This window comes from Ursus maritimus, unplaced genomic scaffold (assembly GCF_017311325.1).
Source record: "Ursus maritimus isolate PB19 unplaced genomic scaffold, ASM1731132v1 scaffold_30, whole genome shotgun sequence".
Classification (NCBI taxonomy): domain Eukaryota; kingdom Metazoa; phylum Chordata; class Mammalia; order Carnivora; family Ursidae; genus Ursus; species Ursus maritimus.
In genome coordinates this window covers 27570524-27595135 of record NW_024425564.1, presented here as the reverse complement: position 1 = coordinate 27595135, position 24612 = coordinate 27570524, and positions in this window count along the sequence as shown.

The window sequence follows — 24612 nt, the reverse complement described above, 5'->3', positions numbered from 1 at the left end:
AATGACTTAATTTCTTGGGATGTAATAACTGGTTATTTTTGAAGAATCCTTATCTTTTAGAGATACATGATAAAAATTTCATGGATGAAATTTAAAAAGAAAGAAATCACCCTAGTAATAATAGATGGGAAAGAGAAAGAATCTATTTCAGGGAAGTTCATGTCCTCCCCACCCACCCCCAGAAGTCCGAGTTTATTCTGTTGAGTCATGGGTGCACAAATAGAGCCTACATAGGAGGGTGGGACAGTTTTAAAAAAGATTTTATTTATTTGCTTGAGAGAGAGAGAGCACAAGTGGTGGGGGGAGGGTCAGAGGGAGAGGGAGAAGCAGACTCCCCACTGAGCAGGGAGCCTGACGTGGGGCTCGATCCCAGGACCCGAGATCATGACCCGAGTCAAAAGCAGATGCTTAACTGACTGAGCCACCCCAGCTCCTGGGAAGGTGGGACTTTTGCTTCAGGCTGGGGGGAGGTTGGATGGGGAAATCACCCCATGTTGTTCTAGTCTTGTCCCTCAACACTCTGCTTTCAAACTATGCCCCTGTATTAGTCTGCTCAGTTTGCCATAAAAATACCAGAGGCTGAAGGGCTTAAACCATAGAAATATATTTTCTCACAGTTCTAGAGGCTGGGAAGTCCAAGATCAAGGTACCAGCTGATTTCAGTTTCTGATGAGAACACTTTTCCTGGCTTGCAGATGGCCCCCTTCTTGATATGTCCTCATATGGTAATGGTAAGAGGAGAGAGGGAGGAAGGGAGAGAGAGAGAAAGAGAGAGGGAAATGGGGGAGGGGAAAGAGAGAGAGGGGGGGTTGGAGGGAGGGAGAAAGAGGAAGATAGGGGAGAGAGAGAGGGAAAGAGATGGGGGAGGAAAGGAGGAAAGGAGAGAGAGAGAGAGAGAGAGAGAGAGAGATCTTTGTCTTCTTATAAGACCACAGTTCTGTTGGGTTAGAGCCCAACCTTGTGACCTCATTTAACCGTAATCACCTCCTAAGAGTCCTGTCTCCAAATTCAGTCACACTGGAGGTTAGGGCTTCGACTCTGGGGAGACACAACTCATTCCTACCACCTCCCCTTGTGGGACTCTCCTGCTGAGTGCTGGGTCCAAGCCAGTTCTCTGTGTTGGTAGCCAAGTACCTGAGCGGATCCAGCTACATGAATATTTGCTGGGCTTCATGACAGCCCATATGGCTTTGCGCTGTCTGCCAGAGCTTGCCTGAATTCATTAGATCAAATCAAAGAAGAGAGCTTAATAGGATACTGCTTTTTTGCTAGTTCTTTCCCTCATAAGACCAAATACTGAATGGAATTAATCAGTCACGTGACAGAAATGGGGAAGGTTGGGATTTGTTTTGTTTTTTGTTTTGTCTTGTTTTCATTCAGTTTAGTTTAATTTTGCGCAAGCTTTTTCTGCAAGGGCCGTGCACAAATGCTGAACTCACCTGCTTTCAGGAGTAAGGATAATGAACATGAAACAAATTAGCGAAACAGCGGCTCCCACCAGAAACCCTTCACCATCGGGCACAGTTGGAAGGCGGGGGGGGGGGGGGGGGGGACAAAGGACCAAGAAAGACAAAAGAAATAAAGAGAAAAAGAACAGTAACAACAACAACAAGGCATAGGGCAAGTCTGGAGGAAGAGGGAGGTGGTGCATGGTGGGGGCGAGGGGAGAGCAGAGACAGCCATGGAAGAAGGGCAGACGCAGTGTTGGAGAAGAGAACCAATGACTCGGAATGACAGGGAACGGCTCAGGAGCCCTTGACGTTGGTATTTCTTAAAATAAATAGCTTTTTTTTTTCTCTCTGAGCTTGAGCTTGATTTGGGCTGAGCGCATAAAAGATTAAATCATCATCTTTCCTAATTGTAAGTTTAATGAAATACTGTCCACTTAGCTCTTCTTTAGCCTTAAATCACGGGATAAGTGTACTGTAAATGAAGAAGCTACAAGCCCCAAGCGAATAAACTGAGTGTTGGCATTTCAGACTGACGTCACTACAACTGTGTAGTGAAACCATATCAAGGACCCAGATGTCTTTATCCCACAATGTGCTCTTTTGAATTCATAGGGCAGACATGGGTGGGTGCCTCCCCAATATCTATCCTCACTTCTTTGCTAATGGAACCATGGTTTTGCTTGAATGGCGATGTGCCCGACCCTGGGGAATCAATAGGCGTAGCCTAAACCAGTTTTGGAAATCCCATTCCCCCTTGATCATGACCAGACTAGGGACTTGCAGTGAGGTATAAGGGGAAATGGGCTTATGGGTTTATGAGAAAGATTTTCTTAGCTGATACAGAAGAGAGTACCTTCCCATTTTGGATGCTGTTGTGTGAGAAGGAGCAGCTGCAGCTAGATTCTGACCAGAGGTAGCAGGCCAAGGGAACCCCAGAAATACTGTCTTCGTGTCCTGGTGTTACTGAGTCATAGAACAGACTCTGAAACTCCCTACCTCAAGACTTCCTCATGGGAAGACTATTAAATGTTTTGTTGCTTGAATCCCCAACTGGCCTGCTCTTCTGTCACTTACAACGAAACACACTTCACTGAGAACATTAAGTACACACAAAGCTAAAGGATATTAGTGGGACTTGGTTCAGCGGTGAGGTACAAACCCCAAAATAGCAGTGGTTCAAATGAGATAGAAAATTCTTTCTCTCTCACTTTAGACGCTGGAAGTAAACAGGCCAGTTGGTAGAGTATCCCTGGCCTCAGAAACTCAGAAATCCTTTATTCCAGCTGGATGATCAGTAATCCACGACCTTATTTTCAAAGGTCACCTTATGGTCTAGGTTGGTTGCTCCGGTTCCAGCCACCATGTCTGTTTTTCAAGCAGCAGGAAGGAATAAAAAGGGAAGAACGGGCACACACATATAGCTTATGTCCGAGACCTCAAGAAATAAGAAATCTCAGGTAACACCCTCAACAACTGATCTATATAAAGGAATCTGTGTAATGCATTGAAGGAGATTCTGTTTCCGAGGTCCCGCAATATGATGCTTTGGGGGGCGTTGACCAGAGGCAGTGCTGCCTGGGGAGGGGGGCTGGGGCCAGCTCCGGCAGGCGACTGCTGCAGGTGCTGTGGTCCCATCCTATCTCATGCAAGCAGGGGCATTCGAGAAGGCATGTGACTAAACATGGGTGAAGTACTCTGGTGTGGAGAGAGGACGGGTGCTCGGGGTAGGAAAGGGAATCAAGAGGTCCTGGGAAAGAGGGAACTGCACAGGCAGAGAAATATTTTTTTAAGATTTATTTATTCATTTATTTGAGAGAGAGAGTGAGCGCAGGGGGAGGAGCAGAGGGAGAGGGAGAGAAGCAGACTCCCTGCTGAGTGTGGAGCCCGATGGCAACTCGATCCCACGACCCCGAGATCATGACCTGAGCCAAAATCAAGAGTTGGATGCTCGACAGACTGAGCCGCCCAGACGCCCCCAGAGACATATTTTTATTATTGCCTGCAGGGGCGTGTTCACTCCCGGCCAGCGTGCCCTGGACAATATGAGCGACACAGCTGTGCCTCGGAGTTATACGTGACGGAGCCTGAGCCATGACGATGGGCCACGGGCATGAACCGTGGGAGACAAAAGCAGAGTTGACTCCTCAGCTCTTCAGAGCTCACCCCACTTCCAAAATTAACCCCTATCCTCTGGTGGGTCCTGACACGGGCAAGACCAACGCCAAGGTGGCTCCCAGGGTCAATAGGAGACACTAAGGGAGCAGAGGTCTGGAGCCAAGCTCCCTGGGGAGTCATGCTTCAACTCTCCGGAGAACAAATGCGGCGGGCCCGATAAAAACAGACCTAGGTCTGAAGCTGGCCTCATGTCCTCTCAGTTCTCCTTGAAGTTCCTCAGCCTCACTCAACTTCAGACTCCTGTCTTGTTACAGGGTGTAACACTAGTAACTGCCGCAGGTGGACATTTCTTTTTGCTCTTGCTCCCCTTTCCTCCCTCTCCTTGACCATCCCCAGTCTAGGTGCTGAATGGGTCTGGAGTAAGACAAGGAGAAAGGCCAAGGCTTTGTGTGGACAACTGCACAGCCCTGAAGCTTTGCCCTGAGCCAGGGTCATGTTGGCAAGAGGAGGGGCGCGCTCCTGCAGACGTTCCACAAGAGGGCACTACTCTTTGGACTCACGTAAGGGCTTGCAAGCCCTTCCAGAACATTCCAAGCACTTGGGAGTCCACCGTACTTCCTGCCCCCACAGGGCAACCAACCTGTGGGGGAGAACAAGGGTAGAAAAGGCCAAAAAGATTCTGAGAGAAGGAGACAGAGGAAGAGAGACTAGAAAGATTTGGGTCACTCAGATGCCTTCCAAACCAATGAGCTGAAAGGTTCTCAATGGGGAAAGAAGTATTACACACTGTCTTCTTGTCTTTTCCCCTGTTTGAGCATGGACCGTTCCTGCACATTTTTACACGTTCTGTGGCTCTCACTGCAGAGGCAACACAACACTCCAGTGTACCCAAAGTACCGCGCACAGTGTCTGGCACATGGTGACCACTCCGCAAACCCGGTGACCGTCTTTAGAATAGAAGAGACCTTGGTTCTTGTCTTGATCCCACCACTCATGTGCTGTTTTTCCTGATCGATAAAATGGGGCCTTTGAATGAGACGATCTCCAAGCTCTGTTTGAGCTCTCCTGTCTTTGTGGGGTTGGGGCTGGGGCTGGGCAGATGGCGGTGGAATCCATACGGCCAAGATCGGGGACATGTGTTTGACATGATCTTGGCTGATGGGAATCAACTGGGTGGGAAGTGGAAGGACTGAATTCCTGCTCTGAGGTCCCCCTAAAGCCAACTGCACGCTGAACCAAGAGAACCCCAGGGGCAGACCCTTCCTCTTCAGAACGGAAGTACGTCTACTCTTCAAATGCTCTTCTCATATAGGAAATTCTACTGGTTAAAGATTTGTTCATAAGGATTCTCTCTAAAACTGGGAATGTTTTTGGACAAATGATGGTATCATCTATTTGGATGAGATTGGATTCAATCAAATTAATTTTCTTTGAACCTTTAACTGACCTGAGCCATGTTTAGGAAATGAGGCCTTTGCTATTAGGATGAGCAAGAGGAGGGCGGAGAGGAGGCACGGTGGGGGAAGAGAAGAAGGTGTGTAGAAGGGAGGTGTGTGTGGGTGCTTTGGTGTGCTTGGCATGGGGAGGGGTCCCTACCAAGCTTTCAGACTGCACTAGTGTCCCGTAGCTGCTGTGACAAACGACCACAACTTGGTGGCTCCAAAGAATAGACAAGTATTTTCTCACAGTTCTGGAAGCCAGAAGCCCAAGATCAAGGTGCCATCAGGGCCAGGCTCCTCCTGGAGGCTCTCGGAAAAAATCCTTCCTGGCTTCTTCCAGCTTCTTGGGGCTCCTGGCATCCCTGGCTTGTGGCCATATCATTCCCATGTCTACTTCCTTCCCTCTGTGCCCTCTCTTCTTGTAAGGAACCTGTCACTGCATTTAGGGACCATCCTAAATCCAGGATGGTTTCATCTCAAGATTCTTAACTAATTACATCTGCAAAGACCCTATTTCCAAACGAGGTCACATCCTGAGGTTCTGGTTGGCCATGGATTTGCAGTGGGACACTAGTCAACCACTGTAGAGGTGTCACAAGAGTGGGGGTGGGGGCATCTTGGTGGTGCTGGATGGGGGCCAGAGTAAGCTGCCAAGTTAAGTCTTTTTTTTCTAGAGCTGGCTCTTCCTTTCTTCTCTTATCAGGTGAGACTTGGCTTCTCCTTCCAGAAAATCTGGCCCATGGGGCAGATGCCGACCTATGGTGTTGAGCTCTCTCCCATCCCTCAGACATACTGTATAGCTGGAGAACATTCTCCCCCTAGCCTGCCCTTTCCCCCCTGCCTGCTTGCTCCTCCCTACAGAGGGACCCGATTCTACCCGAGAGGGCTTACAGGGAGGGGCTTAGAGTGTTTCGAATGTGATAGACTAATGTTTGAGGGTTTTTGTCCAGGAAAGAAACGACTAGTGGCATTCACTCATGTCAATGGCAGTCTCTAATTGTCTAAGTGCTTTTGTTAGTTATAGACATGACTGGAACATGGTTAGATCCCCTCCACCTCTCTACTGAGCCCGATTTTGAAAATGTCATCTCTTCCGACAAGGGCTCGGTCTCGCAGCTTCCTCGGTGCAGCGTTCTTTTTTAGGCAATGCGCAAGCGCAAGGGTGAAGTGTTGGATTCTTATTAGCATTTTCCAACAGCCAGGCCGTGCGCTCCTATGCAGATGGGCCGAATGCTTTCCTTTTATGTAAATGTCTGATCCATAACAGAGCTACCCTCTGACTCCTTGCATCTTGCTCAGATCTTGCAGGGCCCTTTTAAGGTAGCAACCATTTGGCAGCTCTCATCAAAGAAGCTGGCCTCCTTCTATCAAGAAGTTAAAATGCTGACATAGCCCTAAAATTTCTTGAGACAGATAATTCATCTATTTTCAGTCTGATGGTACGTTCGTCATGAGTTGGGGTTTTTTTTTTTTCCTTGCATATGATAAAAGATCAACTCAAACTAGCTGAAGCACAAAGAGGGATTTAATAGGATCCTGGCGTTTCTTACATAATCAGAGGAAACCAGCAGCCAGACGGTGAAAGGGATAAGGATGGGGCTCGACTCAAGGAAAACCCCTGAGAGCCTTGAACTCTCACAAGGATCTGTGCTTTGTCTCAGCTTCAGTCTACTCATCGACCTCATTACCATCACAGACGAGCCCAAAGTTGACATCTTGCTGAGGCCACAACTAGAGCAGGACTGACTCACTCTCTCTCAGTCTCACAGTGAAGTAAAATACCTAAGGAAGGGCTGTGAGTGGTTCACCTTAGGCAAGAACATCACTTCTGGATCCAAGGGCCACAGGTATCTGGAAAAGTCTCTTCCTTTGATCAGTTTATGAACTTACACTGAGGTCATGGAATCTAAGTCACCTCTTCTTTTAGGTAATGCAAATCTGGATGATTTTGGTGTGCACATGTTTCTTATTGAAGAAATGATGCTTTGAACACTATGGTGTGTATTTCCTTCGACAGAACCTTTCTGGAACAAGTGGAAATATCATCCCAGCAAAAAAGCCTGCTATGCCAAGTTTATTAAAATGGGTCAGATATTTTGTTTAAAATTCTGTGCTAAGTGCTTTAGCGTGACGAGTATTTAGCGCTGTGGATATACATTGAACAAACACTGGAATATTGTGTCTAGCGAGAAAAACTCTTTTCTGTTTTAAGTATATCTTTCATTTGTTGAGGAACTAAAGCTAGATTTTTTTTTTAAAGATTTTACTTGTTGGGGCGCCTGGGTGGCTCAGTCATTAAGCATCTGCCTTCGGCTCACGTCATGATCCCAGGGTCCTGGGATCAAGCCCCGCGTCAGGCTCCCTGCTTAGTGGGAAGCCTGCTTCTCCCTCTCCCACTCCCCCTGCTTGTGTTCCCTCTCTCGCTGTGTCTCTCTCTGTCTAATAAATAAAATCTTCGAAAAAAAAAAGATTTAGTTTGTTTATTTGACAGAGAGAGAGAGAGAGAGAGAGGACAAGCAGGTGGAGTGGCATGCAGAGGGAGAGGGAGAAGCAGGATTCCTGCCAAGCAGAGAGCCAGACTGGGGCTCGATCTCAGGACCCTGGGATCATGACCTGAGCCGAATGCACATGCTTCACTGACTGAGCCACCCAGGTGCCCCTCAACTGCCCCTTTTAAATCTCAGCTTTAGGGGCTCCTGGGTGGCTCAGTTGGCTAAGTGTCTGTCTTCGGCTCAGGTCACGATCCCAGGGTCCTGGGATGGAGCCCTGCGCCAGGCTCCCTGCTCAGCTGGAAGTCTGCTTCCCTCTCCCTCTCTCCCTCCCCCACCCCAACTCGTGCTCTCTCAAATAAATAAATCAAATCTTTAAAAAAATAAAAGGGGATAAAGCAGCTCTGGGCTATGTCTCCATATTTTAAAAACAAGAGTATTGGCAATAGGTGTCACCATCCTTTAAAAAGACAGGTGTTGGTTGCAACTGAAAAACAGACCAGATTCAACCACTAGGCTCAGCTGTGTTGTCCTAAATTATCATTTAATGGAGCACAATTCTTCCCTTATCCTGTGCATTCCACATTCCTGGTTCCTTGGCGTAGCCAGCACTTCCTTCAGGAATACGCCTTTGCCCCCTTTGAAGGATGAGGACAAAGGCCAGAAGACTGAGCAGAACACCCCATCTCTTGCTGGGACACAGTACAGAGCATGAGACGTGGAGGCAAACAGTCCAGGCTCCAGGTTTAGACTTGGTGCCTTCCTGTGTGAGGCTGAATAGAAATTTGAACACTTTAGTTTTGATTTTCTCATGTGTGCAGTTGAGATAATTTTACCCAGCGTTGGTTTGAGCATTAGAGGAGACTATGTAATGTGTTTGGCACACGATTACTTGGCAAGAATTCAGTTTGGTCCCAACCACACCCTGACCTCATGCCCTTTTCTGGGTTTTCTCAGTCTCTCTCCTCAGTGCCTTCATGCCCCCCAAAGAAGGCAGGGAGGAGGGGCATCAAGGAAGAGCCACACTCATGTCAGCCTTACTTCTGGTGCCATCACTCACCTGGAAGCTTCCCTCTCTCCTGTTTTCCCATGAGCACTGGGTCATTTCCGGTCAGCTGGCCTCACACAGGGAGAGCGCCGTCTGGTATGGAGTGTTCTCCGTCCTATGTCTCCAGATGCCTCATCGGGGTGAGAAGCTTGTCTTGAGCAGAGTGTTATGCTCTTTCAAAAGCTGTGACTTGGCCGGTGTTCGGTTCTTTCTTTCCACCATCCATACTTACCTGTGTGCTCATTGCAAGTACCCCATGCTCTTCGGAGAACACGTTCTGGAAAGAGCGAAGCAGGGTTTGTGTAAAAGCCTCAGCCACAGACTGAGGGACACTTTGAAGCAAGGGGGTTGGCTAATCCTTTCCATGGCTAGCCCGGTCCCTGGAGGGTGACAGAAAAGAGAGTCAAGTGTCGATCAGAAATAGTGCCATATAAACCCTCAGGCACCAAGATCCTCGTCCAAGACACGGCTAGGAATGTCAAGTGCTCACATATGCTGAGGCAGGCTCAGAGGACAGCCAGGCTCTCGGCCTCTGCCAGTGGAAGGATGATTTATTCCCGTTGTGTTCTGTGCTCATTAATATCTGGTTTTCCTGAGGTGACATTTCTCCCAGTGATAGACGAAAGCGAAACATGTCTTTAGCCTTCTCTGGCTCTGGGTATCAAGCTTAGTTTTACAACAGAAGAGCCCAGACTCATTCTAATGGTCTAGCTCTGTCGACATAAAAGCCAGAAAGAAGAACCTGTGAGACCGCACCTGTGAGACCGCACCTGTGGAGAGATGGGGATGAATGTGGGACACGATTTGGCCTTTGGGCCTCCGGGACCCTCAAAAATCCTGCCCTTTCCAGGCGAGCTGAGGGGAATGGCAGTGACCGGCTGCCTCTGGAAACTCTGATCAGACTTCCTGAGAATTTGCACGACCACTGAGTGGGGCTTCGGAGCTGGACCTGTCTTTTGCTGAATACTGGGTATTATTCTAGCTGAGGACTCAGCCGCCGGGCCCAGGGCCAAGGACAGTCCTATTTCTGTTGAGAAGAGTCAGGAATGTTTGCCATTTAATTCTGTCTCAGATAACATTCAGATGGTTTAACCCATAAAAATAAATCCAATTCTTTGAAGTCTGATGTGTGTTTGGATCTTTATACAGAGACAATGGGAGCTGTATTTCATTATTGGCTTTAACAGAAAAAGCAGGGACTAAATGTCTGTAGGATGAAGCCTGTAACGTTGTTTTAAAGCCTAGAATTGTCTTGATAATCGGGGGTGAGGGGGAATGCACCAGAATTCAATAAAATAATAAGGTAGATTTAAAAAATTCTGAAGACAACATGTGGACTGATAGTTATAAATACTGTTCCAGTGCACCTAACTTTATTTCTCAGTTAGCAAAAGATAAGAAAACCGCTTCGGATTGCTTTAGCTCCAGACCGGGAATGAGTAGCCACAGAACGAGGTGGGAGCTTCTCCAAAGCGCGCCGCTCATGAATTTGTCCAGAGCGCCACCTAGTGGAAGGACCGATCGGTACCGCTGCAGAAACGGCAGGGAGGGAGAGCGCACAATGAGTTTAGACCTAAGACCAAGTGAAAAGCCTCTGTTGCCTCATTTTAAAATGCTTTTTCCAATGTGTCCATATATATTTTGCCTTGATAAATACAGCATCTTAAACATAACCAACCATTTCTTAGGCAAACCAGAATGATAGGGCTTCACGGTCATCCTTTAGAAAAATCAGTTCCCTATATGGAGAGTCAATATTTTAAGTCAGCGCAGACAGCTGGAGATCGTCACAAACTCTCTCAGCCTTTGTGACATGTGTTTTTAAGAAGTCTTTGTTTCCATGCAGTTTACCTCTTAATGACAAAAACTTAGTGCATAAGATTTTATAGAGTTGATGCCACTGGTTAATGAAGTTATATATTAAGTGGCCCATCCATATATATGTGTGTTTGCATATATGTCTATAATATTCTGAGCGTATGTATTGCAGCATTTAGAGTGTGTTTGCTATCCAAACCTCCAAGCTGTGAGCTCCCTGAGGGTAGGAGCCCCTGTATGGACTTCTGAACCCTGAGTGTCTAGCATACTGCTCCCATGACCCCGGATTTAAACCCGTGGTTCTCAACGTTGGCTGTGCTTTGGGATCCGCAGTAGAGCTTTCGAGAGCACTGATGCCAGGTCCCACCCCAGAGACTGATTTCATTGGTGCACAGGATGTGCTGGGTATTGGGAATTTTAAAAGTTCTCCAGATGATTCTAATGTGCAGTCAGTGTTGGGAACCACTGATTTTAGGAGAAAATTCTCCAAGCACAGAAATGGCAGTATCACTTCTCATCGGCGGTAGAAGGCGGCAAGAAGAAGGAAGGGAGGGGGTGCCTAGGTGGCTCAGTAGGTTAAGCATCTGCCTTTGGCTCAAGTCGTGATCTCAGGGTCCTGGGATCCAGCCCTGTGTCGGGCTCCTTGCTCAGCAGGGAGTCTGCTTCTCCTTCCCCGCCCCCCCACCCCATGCTCTCTTTCTCTCTCAAATAAATGAATAAAACCTGGGGCGCCTGGGTGGGTCAGCCGTTAAGCATCTGCCTTTGGCTCAGGGCATGATCCCAGGGTCCTGGGATCGAGCCCCACATCGGGCTCCTCCGCTATGAGCCTGCTTCTTCCTCTCCCACTCCCCCTGCCTGTATTCCCTCTCTTACTGGCTGTCTCTCTCTCTGTCAAATAAATAAATAAATAAAATCTTAAAAAAAAAAAAAAAGAATAAAATCTTAAAAAAAAAAAAGAGGAAGGAAGTGGGTAACACAGCCGTGAACATATCCCCACAGAGTTGCCTGCTGTGACAGTTGAGCACTGGAAGGGATTGTTCTGGCCTGATCACCATAGGTAGTTGGGATAAGAGAACAGAGGAGTTTGAGGCTATTTGAAGGTTCCAGAATTAAACTTCACCTCTGCCACTGGTTTACACTATCATATAGACAAGCAATTCACAAAAAAGGGGAAAAATTAATAAAAATATATTAAAAATGTTTAATTCCAGCAGTAACAGTATGAGGGCAAATGAACATTTCTTCCTCTTAATTACAATAAAAATTATTTGAAAATACTCAGTGTGAAGAGGGACAGAGTAAAACTGAGCTTCACCCAACAGCGTGGGTCAAGGATGACAAAAATATTGACCCTTTGACCTCATGATTCCCCTTCTGAGAATCTATTATAAGGAAACAATTCACAATGCAGAAAAATCTACGTGGATGAAATGATCACCATGGTTACCTCTTTTTTTTTTTTTAAAGATTGTATTTATTTATTTGACAGAGACAGAGACAGCCAGCAAGAGAGGGAACACAAGCAGGGGGAGTGGGAGAGGAAGAAGCAGGCTCATAGCGGAGGAGCCCGACGTGGGGCTCGATCCCATAACACCGGGATCATGTCCTGAGCCGAAGGCAGACGCTTAACCGCTGTGCCACCCAGGCGCCCCATCATGGTTACCTCTAATAGTGCAGTATCAGAAACAACCAAGGGGACAGAACAGGAGAAAGGTTAGCAAAACTATGTAAGCCATTTATTCACTGGGTGGAATATTATACAGCCATTATAAATATCGATAGAAAGAGAGATGCTGCGTACAGAAATGTTTGTGCTTCGGTGCTCAATAAACCATGAGATAATACTGTTTGCAAACGATGATTTCCACTGGGTTTTTTAGAAAGTCATATTCAATTTGAAACCATTCCTTTGCCAGGAGTGCTGTTAGTCTGACACACCAAACATTTGCTTTCTAGGTTGATTGGCCTATGATGGCTTCATTTTGGACTCAGGTCTTTGATCTAAACTGTCTATCCTTTGGGGGCACCTGGGTGGCTCAGTTGGTTAAGCATCGACTCTTGATTTTGGCTCAGGTCATGATCTTAGAGTTGTGGGATCAAGCCCTGTGTCAGGCTCTGTGCTCAGCATGGAGTCTTCTTGTCCCTCTCTCTCCACTCTTCCCCCCCCAAAATAAATAAATGAAATCTTTAAACTGTCTACCCTTTGAAATGGCTGTTGGTCCTTTTCATCAGAAGTTACTATGACTATGGGTACAGACACTTTTAATTTTTTGACTCTCTATCTTGTACCTTCTTAGAAGAGCCAGACTTCATAAAAGGGGAAGCTATTAAGTCCAGTAAAAGTTCTCTCTTCATATTATACAGAGGAGAAATGACAAGCCTGTTCATTCATCCCTTAGGTGATCTATCCCTGAGGTCCTTCCCCCTTCAGGTTGAAATTTCTGGATGTTCTTACATGAAGGAGCCTTGCTGACCACCTGGTTGGGGGCATGAGCTATGAACCAGAATCTCCAGCTCCAGTAATGACAGAAACAGCCAAGTAGGAACGTGGATGCCCAGTGGGAGAATTGCTGCAAAATGAGTAAGAATTACCTCCCAAATCCATCTGTGAGAATTCCGGAATGTACATGGATGCCGGAGCTTTGGAGTTGAGTGGGGACAGGTATGTATGAGAAGGCAAAGCTGTTGCTTCACAGAGAGGCCACTGCTGGTGAGCTGATGAACCCAGCTAACACTTCTAGATTGTCCGGCAAAGTGTGCTGCAGTCAAGCCAATTACAGCCAATCCACGGCCAGTCACAGCCCATCCACAGCCAGCTAATGAACACTTCCGAGCTACGTGTATATGGAGTTCTGGTAGAGTGCTTGTAATCTATCATTAACTTACAACAAATGTTATTAACCTATTCTTTTAACATTTTAAAAAATTAATTTATTTGTTTGAGAGAGAACAGAGAGTGAGAGGGAGGAGCAGACTTCCCGCAGAGCAGGGAGCCCCATGCGGGGCTCGATCCCAGGACTCCGAGATCATGACCTGAGCCGAAGGCAGATGTTTAACCAACTGAACACCCAGGTGCCCCAATTAACCTATTATTTAAAAAATGATTAAGTCCAAGTCATTTCCTACATTCCATCAGAGAGAATGAAGATCATTCTAAACAGATGAGCAGCTTGCTGGCAAGCGAGGTGATAAAAAGTGGCTGTTGGGACTTTAAGACTATTTTATTTTACTTATTTGTTGGTTTATAATAGTGGTAAAAAAAATAATAAAGCCGCATAACATAAAGTGTACCATCTTAACTGTTCTAAAGTGTGCACCAGTGTTAAGTATATTCACGCTGTTGTGCAACAGCCCCCTGAAACTTTTTCATCTTGCAAAACTGACACTCTGTGCCCACTGGATGCCATCTCCCCATCTCCCCCGCTCCTCGGCCCCTGGCCACCGCCTTCTGCTTTCTGTTTCTATGAGTTTGGCTACTCCAGATACCTCATGTAAGGGCAAGACTGATAAGACTAATCTGATTACTTGTTTTCTTTAGCCTACAAATATGCTCAATGATTCCATCTTATAATAACAGAAATAACAAAAATAATGATTTCCTCTCTTAGATAAACCCTCAAACTTATGTTTTTCTTCTTTCTACTCTTTATCATCATGGAGCTCTAACCACCCTGTGCTCCGTCCTTTACTCTTTGGAATCTGGTTTGTAGTTCACCACTCTCCTTAAACTATGTCCTTGAAGAGTAGAGAACTTTCCGGAATTATTAAAAAAAATTCTCCTATAGCATGATGCACTCATGGGAAGTCTATTTCTATTTCTTGGCTTATGTTTTCTTCCAGATGAGGTTCTTTGTCCATGTTTGCAGCTCCCTTCTTTCCCCTTTAATTTGCTTTTAGTTTAGTTTTGTGGAGGTTTGGTTTTAGCCATGGAACACCCATAGAGTAGACAGAAATTACTCATGCTTTAAGCAGACAGCTCTGCTCAGACATTCAATTGTTCTTCTATCATGTACTGGGTTCTACTTGACATGTTCCTCACCTTATTTTGACGCCAGTTTTAAGGCTCGGTGTTGCTTTCAGTTCAGTTTTCTGTAGCCTCGTGCTATGAAGGGGGATGGAGGCTAACATCCAGCCCGGGGCTAACATCTCAGCCTGAGTGCAGGAGTTCTCAAAGTACCTTGAGATTCTCTCAAGTGTGACAGGGCCCACTTGACCCAGCCAGGGGGACAACCAACCCCCATCAGGCTGGACTCATCACCCCAACTCAAGACGACATCTTGGAGGGTGGGAAACCCTCTTCATCTTTTTGGCATCTTTTCAGGACCCACCAGAGAAAAGGGCTTCTAATGTGGAAGACTTTCCCACAGTTTTTCCAGGGATGCCAAGCCCTGCACTTGCTCTACTTGCCCACAGATCGGGAGTGAGAAGGCTCAAGATTTCATCAGCTCATTCACCTTCTTTCCTCCGTTAGTGCTTCCGGCGGAAGAGAGATTTGGACTCCATCACACTAAAACGAAGCTCTTGGACCACTTGTCAGTTCTTAGTGCTGGTTCCACATTAGAATCACCGAGGGAGCATTTTAGAAATACTTTGGTCCGGGAAATCTAATTAATTGAGAACCACAGTTCTCTGCATAGTGACGGCCCTGCCCAGCTCCAATGCTCTAAGGTTGTCTTCCCCTCTAAAGTGGGAAGTACTTACACCAGAAATCTCCACAAAGTGCATGTAGTTGAACAACTTTAGCCAGAGGGAAGATTCCATGAACAGAAAATGCAAAACACAAAGAAGACATAAGAACAGCAGAGGAAGAAAAGCCCAAACAGAATACTGATCCTGTTTGCTAAGTCAAGCGTAGGACCTGGAAGTTACAATTTTAAAAAGCCACCCCGATAATTCTGGTCATTGGTGAGATTTGATATCTGGATATATCTGGAGATATCCTCGGCTTGTCTCCTGCAAAACATAAGGTTTCAGAAAGGTCTTTCTAGTGCATCCTGTCCCACTTAAACTCACGCCCCTGGCTTTTGCTTTTTTCTGGGCTGAGCTATTTGGAACGATTTCTGCAGCTTCAATCTGTCCTTCCCCCGCCCTCCAACCACTTCAGCTTCCAAACTGTTACTAGGACTGTGCCTCTCAAATTTGAATGTGGATCAGAATCAGCCGGATCCTTTGGTTCAACACAAATTCCCAAGCCCCATGGCCAGAAATTCTGAATTCTGACTCTGAAGTCTGAGGTTAGGGCCAGAATCTGGATTTTTATCAGGTTCCCAGGTGAGGCCGCTGCTGCCGCTATGGCCCATGTCTCGGGAAGCACGGTACCCCAGCAGTCACCCTACACCATATTGGTGCCCTCATCCATCCATCACCAGAAACCCTTCTGTGTTGACAGGATAAAGTCCTACCATCAAGCAGGGAATGCAGTTTTTCGGGGACGTCTCTCTCTACTCGGTTCTCTCGTTCGGGCACAGCACACATTTCCCTGTTCTACCACCGCTGTGCCTGGTACTTTCACACTTTCAGATTTTGCATACCCCATCCTCTGCCTGCAGTCTTCCCCTCCGGCTTCTATATTGGGTAGACTCCCACTCATCAGTCAAGATTCTACTTAAATGCCACTTTCTCCATGAAGCCATTGCCGAGCCCTTCAGTAACGCAATTTCTCTCTTCTCTGTGCTCTGATTTGCAATGCATCACATCGCTTTCTGATGGTCTATTTGCACATTTCTCTAATGCCTTGTGAACCCCTAGAAATAAAGCTCAATTTATTCTCTTTATCCTTGTCTTCTATGTATCCCTAAGACCTAGCACAGTGGCCAGCACAAAATACATGCTAAATGAACACTTGCTGCATGAAAGACTGGACAGTCAAGGGCAAACTACAGAAGCAAAGGGTGGGTCGGTTGACTTTTCCCTTAAAGCATGAAAATACTTATAATGAAAAGACAGACTCACTTGTTAGATGGAGGTTGGGCATATCAGCTAGAGGAACCTGGAAACCCTTTTCAAGGTTGGACACTATGGAAAATAGGCAGATTTCCAGATAGAATTCCCTTAGACCATTGTCTGCTCCATGGGAATGAATGCCACTGTCCCCAGCCCTTCCCCCGCTCCTCTACAAAGACATTAGCATTTTAAATCTGATTGGTGCTAAAGAGAGTTTGGGTGTGGTCTCACGCTTCTGAACAAATATAACTGCTTATTTCAGGGCCGAAAAGTCAGAGGAATGATTTGATAACACCCTTCCCATTTGACATATAGGACACGCTGTAATTTGGAGGATAGAGACCCAAGGTTCTTCCTTTTATTAAGATTAATGTCAATATTTTAGCGATTAAAGATTCCAACGTGGCCACAGAAGAAATTTAGCATCATTCAAACAAACAAACAAACAAACAAACAAACAAAAAACCCAAACCAAAACACTCATCTATTCTCAGGTTTCTAAAACATAGGCTAGACTGGGGAAACCCTACATTTATAGATGGTTTTAAGCGTGAGGATGCTTTTCCGTCACCGGCTGGTATTTTATAAAACATGCCATTGTGTTCAGTCTGGCAGACTTTATGCCATTAGGAGTTGTACATTCAGATAACAGCGGGCTCAGGGAAAGGGAGTTGTTGCCAGAGCACAGGCTGGTAAATCATTTACAAAGACATGTGAGTTGGTTTGTTCTGAGTTTTAATCTTTCCTTTCAGTAAAGCCTTGACCAAGGACTTGGAGATCTGAGCTTGTACTTCAGGAGGGCAAAATACTATCCATCGCGAGTGGTGGGCGGTATTTGGGTGCCCAGAAATATCCTGGGATTCAACCCCTAATGCAAGGCAGAGTGATCTTTCGTTCATCCGTCCTTCGGCAAGTTGGTACTGAGGGTCGATCCTGTGCCAGGCGCTCCGGTTGGCCCCGGGGATACAGCATACAGATACGAATCTTGCACTCTGTTGGGAGATAGGCAATAAGCCAAATGTATATCTGTATGTGTATGGGGTACGCGCGTGTGTAAATCACCGCTGAGAAGACGAAAGCCGAAAGCAGGCTAGACAATCTGGAGAGTGGACAGCCTGTGGTTTTCCAGGAGAGGGTCAGGGAAGAGCTCATTGGCCCCGAGGAGGTGGAGGCGTGGTCCTGCCGCTGTCTGGGGGAGGAGCCTCCCAGCCTGGGGAAGCGGGCACGAAGGCTCAGAAGTGAGTCCTGCCTGGGGTGCTGCAGAATGGGGAGGTACTAGTGAGGCTGGAGCAGAGTGAGTGGGGGGAATACCAGAAGATGAGGTCCACAGAGCATGGGGGGGCTCCTCATATATGGCCTCGCAGGCCCTTGTAATGATTTGGGCTTTTATTGGGTGTGCGATGGGAAGCCTTTGTAATGTCAATTAGAAAAAGGATAGGCTCTCTTTTGCGCTTTAACAGGGTCACTCAGGCTCCTGTCTTCAGAGTAGACAGGAGGGAGACGGGGCAGAAGCAGGGGGATGAACGAGAAGGCCAGGACAACCATTCCGGTGAGAGATGAGTGTGGCTTGGACAGGGTCATAGGGCATAGGTGGTGACACGTGGTCAGACTCTGGATATATTCTGAAAGAAGAGCCAATGCGATCTGCAAAAGGACGGGACAGAAAATGGGTGACGTCAGGGTTTGAGGCCCAGGCTCTGGAAGTGGAGCTGCCATTCATTGAGATGGGAAGGGCTGTGAGAGAAGCCGAGAGAGAGAGAGACAGAGAGAGAGAGAGCGCGCGCGCGCGCTCTCGTTGGAATATGTGAAGTTGAGATGCTGATGAGACAATCAGGTGGAGTCTGGTCTTAGGGTTGGGTATAAAGTAGTCAGTCATCTGCATGTAGATGGTAATTTGAAGCCACCAGACTGGATATCACCAAAGGTGATGTAGGTAGGAAGGAAAAGAAGCCCAAAGGAAAACCTACATCCTGGGCTGTCTAACGGGAAGAAATCAGGGATATGAGGAAGTCAAGGAACTGAGAAGCAAGGATGAGGAAAGGATATCCACGCAGGTATTGAAATCGCCAACAACCGGGACAAGAGGAAGGTTGGAAAGTGTGATAGTGACCCGGGAGCTAAGATAGTTGAGGGATGGACTATTCAAAATTTTGATTATTATGCAATCAAGCAGAATGACTCAAAATGCCGTAAAACCCAGCAGGTGTTAGTCTTACCAGTGAGATGCGGGTTGACTTCCATTAATTATCCTTTAGCGCCACCTGCTGGACACAGGCCGCAGCAAGTAACTGTAAAGATGACGCCTCTGAGGAAAGTCCTCCATGTGATTTTAACAAATTTCGTGGCAGGTGGAGAAAAATAGGACAGTTCTTAGTGCACTGTGATTAATTAGATAATCATTTGGAATTTCACCGGAGGTAATCAGTTTCACAAAGCTAGGTTTCTGAAGTATCTAGAGAAGAAATAGAAGAAAGAGGAAGGACATAAAAGGGAAGACAAGTTTGGGGAAGGCTAACCAACAGGCACCCAAAGGGAGAAAAGAAAAGGAAGCAGGAAAAAGACAGAAGAGTTGTCTCTTCTATAATTTGGCCTTTGGGGGAATATACTATCCGTTCTGTTTTTTCATATGTACACGTGTTTCCCTCTACCCCATCCTACCCCAGTTCATGGAAGTTTCCCGCCATCAGATACTCCATTTACACATTATTAGTGACATGCCTACCCTACCACTGAGCCTAGTACAGGTCCAGGTGAAGAATAAATGTTTAATACTTGCCAGGGATCAGAGTAAGAAGAAGCACTCAACAATAAAGCTAGTTGTATAACAACGTGAATATACCTACATACCAAGCTGTACACTTAAAAATGGTAAGATAGTAAAGTTTATGTTGTGTGATTTTTTTATCACTATTAAAAATTTTTAAGATTTCAGGGCAACAGGAAGGATCCTTGCACCAATGAACTGTCTGGAATCTTGACTATCGATGTCATATCCTGGTTGTGATAGTACGCGGCAGCTTTGCAAGAGACCTCGATACGGTTCTTTATTGCTTCAATTGGTGTTAGTTTGGCTTTTTATAATTTTTAGGCGAAAGCATTCTAACTGCTAAAATGCCTTATCTGGGGGTTTACCCCGGGAGTGGCAATGCCATTTGGTGTTGGCAAAGATGCTGATAGAATTCGTTCCATCAATAGGGCAGAGGAGAGAAACAATGCACCCATTTTGACAGATATCAAAGAAGCATTTGGGAAGATTCAAAATACATTTGTGGGTGAGAGATTCTCTTATCAAGGAATAAGAAAAGGAATGCAAAAATACATACCAGCCCTCTCAGAAAATGCGGAAGCATTTGGGGGACAGAGTCACACAAATGTGGCCATTTCTGTGCCTTTACTCCAGCGCCCGTCTATATGGGTCTTCTAAGCCAAACAGCTCCTGGGGTCCATAGGAAGCTGGAGGAAAGCAAGGGCTTAGGTTTAGTTGGACTCCAGCAGAGAGAACCAGCATAAAGCTTTCTTTCCCAAGAGCAGGATGGTTGCCTGGAGACCAGTTTTGGGGAGCTCAGGTTTGACAATGGTGGATATTAGGAAGAATGTAGCTTTTGGAGATAAAGGGAGCCCCTGGTGAAAGTCACCATCTGCTCTGACCAAGTGCGCCTGGCTACTGGGCTTTCTTAAGGCCAAGTAGTTAACAGGGTTAGCTAAGCCCTTTATGCCAGTGAGATTGATAAAGTCCATGGAGACCGGCATCAGGGAACTCTCCCCCATGTACATCGTTGGGAGTTGGTGGCCTGACTTGTCCTCGTGGACTCCCTAGAGTGGAGACTGGTTTGCTTCCCTCTTCCTGTCACTGCTGCCTTCCCGGGTATTTAAATCATCTTACCTGGGTGGTCCAATCAGACATTCAACAACAGCAATGGCAACAACAAATCCCACCTAAGGAGGGTCTGCAGTCAAGACAGAATGACACATTGTAACAAATAGAATACATGCCCTAGGAAATGAAGCTGCTGGAGGAGACAGACAACAACTTCATAGGGAAGAAAATGACATTACGTTAAAGGAATCATTGGCAACAGGAACAAAAATTGCTGATGCTAAGAAATATAATTTACCAATTAAACAATTGCAAAGATAAACAGGCGAAGTTTGCTGTTGAGACCCAAACTAGTGGGCTTAAGAAAGCAAGTCCAAGAAATATCTCAATGACTGGGTGGGAGGGGATATATGTAAAAAATATATATGACATATAGCACACACAAACATATATATATAACATACACATGTAACATATATAACACATAAGCACATATATGACCTACACAACACATATGCAACATATAACACATATATAACACATATATAACATACACTTGTAACATACATATAACATGTGTGTGTACACATACATATATATGATAAGAGACTTGGAATACAGGCTTAACACCTAATTCTGTAACGGAGCTCTAAAAAAAGAGGCGATCCTTTAAAAAATAATAAAAGAAAATTTCTGTAAGTTAAATAGATATGGATTGAAAGGGCATACTGATTTCCAGACTACGTATATGAGAAAAGACACAGACTTAGGAAAAATCCCAGTACAAGTCCTGAACTCAAAAACAAAAGAGAAAATCACAAAACCTTCGGGCAAAAAGACCAAATCACTTTCCAAAGAAAAAGAGTCAGACTGGCCTTAGACCTCTCACATGTAACACGAGAAGATGAAAGACAGTAGAATCGGATCTGCAGACTTCTGAGAGAAAAAAAACTATAAGCCAGAATCCTATACCCAGCCAAGACACCCATTTCCCATGCCCAAGAAAATTGAAGGTAGGCATAGTTCAGAGACGGTATCACTTGTGACCCCAAAGAAGGAATTTTCTCAAGGAAATGCTCTGAGCAGACCACAGACCCAAGCAGGTATGAAGATAAGGCAAGAAGGTGACAGGAAACTGTCATGGGCATTTGTATGTAAGAGCAACTATGGAATCCTGAAACAAAAGAGCATCCTTTATGGATAATTTAACAATATTAAATCAAAAGTACTAAATTATCTCAGAAAAAGTGGGCATTGGCGGGAGTAATAACTAAAATCATTCTAAAACTTTCAGTTTAAGACCAAGTAAAGAAGAGCATACCTGGGTGGCTCAGTGGGTTGAGCATCTGACTCCTGATTTTGGTTCAGGTCATGAAATCAGGGTTGTGAGATTGAGTCCCACCTCGGGCTCTGCGCTGAGCGGGGAGTCTGCTTGTCTCCCTCGCCCTCTGCCCCTCCCCCCCCCAACGCACTCTGTCTCTCAAAAAAAAAAAAAAAAGACCAGGTGCGGAGGGAGAAAAAATTATATTGAAAAGTATTCACTGATCTTATCAAGGTGATTGGGATATACTGGAGGGACAGTTCAATGGCAGCCACCTCAGGGAAGGGTCACGCTGACTGGCTGTTCAGAGGTTCCAAAGGGACTGTGAGGGTCCCGGTGTCCCCACTGAGTTGGGAGCATTGCCAGTGCAGGTCCGGCTATGCCCCTTTGATCCTACGAAATAGCAGGACTTTATCAGACAGAGTGACGTGAAATTTCCGATGACTGGACCATCCTGCATCTCCGAGTTTTCTGTTAGCAGGAGCGGCATGTAATATGTTAGCCAAGGCCGTCTATCAGGGCATCACTTCCTTCCTCCTTGTGATACATACAGCACATCACACTGGAGATGCTACTCTTTCTAGCGGCTGGTTTGCAGGCCAGCAATTGTTCCCCTTGGGCTGAGGACTCAAGTCCAAATGAACTTCTCGACTTCTGCTGTTGCAGCTGATGAGGACTGGTTTGTGTTTTCCAGTGTGGATTTCCAGCATTTGAGCTGCACAGAATACAGCAAGTATGGAAGGACGAAGGGAGAAGCAGTCCGTCCCTGGAGCATCACGCAAATGCTTCCAAGCCATCTGAGCTAATCAAGCAGTCACTCATTGGCAGGTGTCTGTGGAAACGGCAATTTCCTGCATCTTCAAGTTCTCTGCAATGGTAGATGCAAGAGGCAAAATGAAGATTTCCATTGCATAGAATGTAGGGGATGAAATTGAAGACACTGAAGACTCGTTTAATAAGCTAGCATTTGTATGTTGAGGGCAGAATGATTTACAATAACTTATGAAACTGACAAATTGAAACTAACCAAAACCTCATGTAACAGGGATTAATTAAATAAATAATAGCAGTATCTTCCAACTTTTTTTAGACACGCAAATCCCCTTAAATCGTTTAAAAAGTATTTTTAGCAATTTTGAGTGGCATGCCAAAGAGAACTGATTTTACGTATTTATTTATTTTTAGAGATTTTATTTGTTTATTTTAGAGGGAGAGGGAGGGAGCACGCATGTGATCGGGGGAGGGGCAGGCAGAGGGGGAGAGAGCGTCCCAAGCAGACTCCTCACTGAGCACAGAGCCCGACTTGGGGCTCTATCTCACAACCCTGAGATCATGACCTGAGCCGAAACCAAGAGTCAGACACTTAACCTACTGAGCCACCCAGGCGCCTCAAGAGAAGTGATTTTAAATAAAAAAATATTTTTATAATTTTGATCTGTATATTAAAGGCTGTGTTAAAAAATTCCATTGAAATAGAATAGAATGGAGTCTGGAAGATTCTTAGTTAATAAAAAAAATAGTCAATTCGACAGGGAATTTTAAGAAACAATGCCTATATACCCTAAATAGTTTATTTTAACTTAAAACCTGTACACAGACTTTCATTGGAAGATACTTGGATGGAGCACCAAACCATGAACGGAATTCTTACTCGAACCACATCCAAGATGCATTATCCACAACCGAAGTTTTATTTGTTTTAATTAGAGGGTGAAATCCGCACATTTTATCAAATGATGTGAGTGTAGAACCTTTGAAGACTTTTTTTTTACCATCTTATCTATTCCCTTACAGACCACATTTAAAATACAGAAGCTGTTAAAAATTAAATATAATAGCCAGTACAAATGGCATTAACAGGCTTTAGAAGAAACGTAACTGACTCCGTAAATATTTAACGCAAGCCTCGGGAGCAGGGGTCCTCGGGCCTGCTGGACAGTGGCCTGGACTTGAGTGGGCAGTTTCCGTGGGCATGCACGGTGTGCCTACGAGTGACCAGAAGCAGGGCACAGACTTGGGTGAGCCTCAGAACCACCCAGCAGGCTTGAGCAAACCCAGAACGCTGGGTGCCACCATCTGATACAGAAGGTCTGGGTGGAGGGCTGAGAACGTGCATTTACTACAAATTCCCAGGTGAGGCTGGTGTTACTGGTGGGGGCCACCCTCTGAGAATCACGGGCACAGGCCAGCCCAGGGGGAGTTGGTGAAAATCCTCTATGCTGTCTTTCTCCCGCTTACCAAGTGAGCATTGCTGTTCATTTCAAGTTAAGCAAGGAAAAGGCGTGAATTGTTGTCGTGTACATTTTAGATGATATATTGTGTTTACTTCAGGGACTAAGCTGTATTACATAGAGAGGAAATTTATGTATTAATTACCAGAAATTACTAGGAATTGAATGACTGCTTTCCTGCCCCTGATGTTTAGAATGATTGCATTCTGTGCTTAAAATAGCCGATTGCTTTATTTTTAGGACTGTAATTTCTTGTTGCTGAATGAGGAGAGAAGAGGTTTCAGACCCTTCCCTGCAAACGCTTTTCTGTCAATAACACTGAAAGATGTAATTGTCACTCTTGTTTTCTCTTTATTGCCTGGGCTTTTGACGCATGCTTGGGGTCTCCGTGTGCTGAATGGGAACTGTGAAGACATGAAGTCAGGAGCAGAGACTGGAGGTGGGTCTACAAAGCTGGTTGCATCTGACGTTGCGTTCGTTTGCATTGGCTGTCCTGCACGGAAGGGCAGAGGAACAGAAAGTGCGTGCGGGGGAAAGCTCAGCAAGGCAGCTTCTGCCCTCCCAGGTGTTCAGACTGTTCTGGTTTCCCCGGGGAAAATGTTCAAGTCATATGACCTATCAGCCTTTTATTTATTTATTTTTTAAAGATTTTATTTATTTATGTGACAGAGAGACAGCCAGCGAAAGAGGGAACGCAGCAAGGGAGTGGGAGAGGAAGAAACAGGCTCCCAGCGGAGGAGCCTGATGTGGGGCTCGACCGGAACGCCGGGATCACACCCTGAGCCGAAGGCAGACGCTTAATGACTGTGCTATCCAGGCGCCCCATCAGCCTTTTAAAAACAGAAATGGAACTTGGTTCTGATTGTCTTTCGCTTTGGGAACCCTTAGAAATGTACTAAGATGGGTGCCTGGGTGGCACAGCGGTTAAGCGTCTTGCCTT